General features: G+C 43.9%; 1 non-coding gene across 1 annotated transcript; it reads right to left on the minus strand.

The window, feature by feature from the left end:
- Window positions 1-349: 349 nt before the first annotated feature.
- Window positions 350-457, minus strand: LOC130952911 (small nucleolar RNA R71). The gene has a single exon (XR_009075085.1). It is a non-coding gene; the product is annotated as a small nucleolar RNA R71 (small nucleolar RNA).
- Between the last annotated feature and the right edge of the window lie 3410 nt (window positions 458-3867).

Raw genomic sequence — 3867 nt, forward strand, 5'->3', positions numbered from 1 at the left:
TACTGCACCTACTCCTGATTTTTATGGGAGAAGCATCTCTATCCCTGCCATTGGAGCAAACAACTTTGAGCTTAAGCCTCAATTAGTTTCTCTAATGCAACAGAATTGCAAGTTCCATGGACTTCCAATGGAAGATCCTCATCAGTTTTTAGCTGAATTCTTGCAAATCTGTGACACAGTCAAGACTAATGGGGTTGACCCTGAGGTCTATAGACTGATGCTATTCCCTTTTGCTGTAAGAGACAGAGCTAGAATATGGTTGGACTCTCAACCTAAGGATAGCCTGGACTCTTGGGAAAAGCTAGTCAATGCCTTCTTGGCAAAGTTCTTTCCACCTCAAAAATGGAGTAAGCTTAGAGTGGAAGTCCAAACTTTCAGACAGAAGGATGGAGAATCCCTCTATGAAGCTTGGGAAAGATACAAACAATTAATCAGAAAATGTCCTTCTGACATGCTTTCTGAATGGAGCATCATAGGTATTTTCTATGATGGTCTTTCTGAACTATCCAAGATGTCTTTGGATAGCTCTGCTGGAGGATCTCTTCATCTGAAGAAGACGCCTACAGAGGCTCAAGAGCTAATTGAAATGGTTGCAAATAACCAATTCATGTACACTTCTGAAAGAAATCCTGTGAACAATGGGACTAGTCAGAAGAAAGGAGTTCTTGAGATTGACACTCTGAACGCCATTTTGGCTCAGAACAAAATATTGACTCAACAAGTCAATCTGATTTCTCAAAGTCTGTCTGGAATGCAAAATGCACCAAGCAGTACTAAGGATGCTTCATCTGAGGAAGAAGCCTATGATCCTGAGAACCCTTTAATGGAAGAGGTGAATTACCTAGGAGAACCCTATGGAAACACCTATAATTCTTCATGGAGAAATCACCCAAATCTCTCATGGAAGAATCAAGAGAGACCTCAACAAGGTTTCAATAATAATGGTGGAAGAAACAGGTTTAACAATGGCAAACCTTTTCCATCATCTTCTCAGCAACAGACAGAGAATCCTAAGCAGAACCCCTCTGACTTAGCAACCATGGTCTCTGATCTAGTTAAAACCACTCAAAGTTTCATGACTGAAACAAGGTCCTCCATTAGGAATTTGGAGGCACAAGTGGGACAGCTGAGTAAGAAAATTACTGAACTCCCTCCAAGTACTCTTCCAAGCAATACAGAAGAAAATCCAAAAGGAGAGTGCAAAGCCATAAACATGGCCGAATTTGGAGAGGATGGAGAGGAAGTGCACGCCACTGAGGAAGGCCTCAATGGGCGTGCACCAACCTCCAATGAGTTCCCCAATGAGGAACCATGGGAATCTGAGGTTCAAAATGAGACCATAGAGATTCCATTGGACTTACTTCTGCTATTCATGAGCTCTGATGAGTATTCTTCATCTGAAGAGGATGAGTATGTCACTGAAGAGCAAGTTGCTAAATACCTTGGAGCAATCATGAAGCTAAATGACAAGTTATTTGGAAATGAGACTTGGGAGGATAAACCCCCTTTGCTCACCAAAGAACTGGATGACTTGTCTAGGCAGAAATTACCTCAAAAGAGACAAGATCCTGGGAAGTTTTCCATACCTTGTACCATAGGCACCATGACCTTCAAGAAGGCTCTGTGTGACTTAGGGTCAAGTGTAAACCTCATGCCTCTCTCAGTAATAGAGAAGCTGAGGATCTTTGAGGTACAAGCTGCAAAAATCTCACTAGAGATGGCAGACAACTCAAGAAAACAAGCTTATGGACTTGTAGAGAATGTTCTGGTTAAGATTGAAGACCATTACATCCCTACTGATTTCATAGTCCTAGAGACTGGGAAATGCATGGATGAAACCATCATCCTTGGCAGACCTTTCCTAGCCACAGCAAAGGCTGTGATTGATGTTGATAGAGGTGAACTGATCATTCAAGTGAATGAAGAATCCTATGTGTTTAAGGCTCAAGGATACCCCTCTGTCACCATGGAGAAGAAGCATGAAGAGCTTCTCTCAAATCAGAGACAAACAGAGCCCCCACAGTCAAACTCTAAGTTTGGTGTTGGGAGGCCACAACCAAACTCTAAGTTTGGTGTTGAAACCCCACATTCAAACTCTAAGTTTGGTGTTGGGAGGTTCCAACATTGCTCTGAGTATCTGTGAGGCTCCATGAGAGCCCTCTGTCAAGCTACTGACATTAAAGAAGCGCTTGTTGGGAGGCAACCCAATGATTATAGTTTATATATTTTCTTTTGTTATTTTATGTTTTTTTTGTAGGTTGATGATCATAAGAAGTCACAAAATCCATTGAAAAAGCAAAAACAGAATGAAAAACAGGAAGAAAAATAGCACACCCTGGAGGAAGAAGTTGCTGGCATTCAAACGCCAGTAAACCTAGCAGTTGGGCGTTTAACGCCCAGTCTGGCACCATTCTGGGCGTTTAACGCCAGAAAGGGGCACCAGACTGGCGTTAAACGCCAGAAAAGGGCAAGAACCTGGCGTTAAACGCCAGGAATGGGCATCAGCCCGGCGTTTAATGCCAGAAATGGCTCAAAACGTGATTTTGAGCAACATTTGGTGCAGGGATGACTTCTCCTTGACACCACAGGATCTGTGGACCCCACAGGATCCCCACCAACCCACCACCACTCTCTCTCTTCTTCCCCCATTCACCAATCACCTCAATACCTCTTCCCCAAAAACCCTTCACCTATCAAATCCCATCTTTTTCTTCACCACTCACATCCATCCTTCATAAAACCCCACCAACCTCACCCTTCAAATTCAAACCACTTTCCCTCCCAAACCCACCCATAATGGCCGAACCTCATCTCCCCTCTCTCCTATATAAACCCTTCTTCACTCCTTCATTTTCACACAACCTAAACAACACTTCTCCCCCTCTTTGGCCGAATACACCACCATCTCCCTCTTCCTCATTTCTTCTTCTTCTACTCTCTTCTTTCTTCTTTTGCTCGAGGACGAGCAAACATTCTAAGTTTGGTGTGGTAAAAGCGTTGCTTTTTCGTTTTTCCATAACCACTTATGGCATCCAAGGCCGGAGAAACCTCTAGAAAGAGGAAAGGGAAGGCAAAAGCTTCCACCTCCGAGTCATGGGAGATGGATAGATTCATCTCAAGGGTGCATCAAGACCACTTCTATGAAGTTGTGGCCTTGAAGAAGGTGATCCCCGAGGTCCCCTTTTCACTCAAAAAGGGTGAATATCCGGAGATCCGCCATGAGATCCGAAGAAGAGGTTGGGAAGTGCTTACCAACCCCATTCAACAAGTCGGAATCTTGATGGTTCAAGAGTTCTATGCCAATGCATGGATCACCAAGAACCATGATCAAAGTGTGAACCCGGATCCAAAGAATTATCTCACAATGGTTCGGGGGAAATACTTGGATTTTAGTCCGGAAAGTGTGAGGGTGGCGTTCAACTTGCCTATGATGCAAGGAGATGAACATCCTTACACAAGAAGGGTCAACTTTGATCAAAGGTTGGACCAAGTCCTCACAATCATATGTGAAGAGGGCGCACAATGGAAGAGAGATTCAAGAGGCAAGCCGGTTCAATTAAGAAGGCATGACCTCAAACCCGTGGCTAGAGGATGGTTGGAATTTATCCAACGCTCAATCATTCCCACTAGCAACCGGTCCGAAGTTACTTTAGACCGAGCCATCATGATCCATAGCATCATGATTGGAGAAGAAGTGGAAGTTCATGAGGTTATAGCCCAAGAACTCTACAAGGTGGCGGACAAGTCCTCTACCTTGGCAAGGTTAGCCTTTCCTCACCTCATTTGTCACCTCTGTTATTCAGTTGGAGTTGACATAGAAGGAGATATCCCCATTGATGAGGACAAGCCCATCACCAAGAAAAGGAT

This window comes from Arachis stenosperma, chromosome 9, assembly GCF_014773155.1.
Source record: "Arachis stenosperma cultivar V10309 chromosome 9, arast.V10309.gnm1.PFL2, whole genome shotgun sequence".
NCBI lineage: Eukaryota > Viridiplantae > Streptophyta > Magnoliopsida > Fabales > Fabaceae > Arachis > Arachis stenosperma.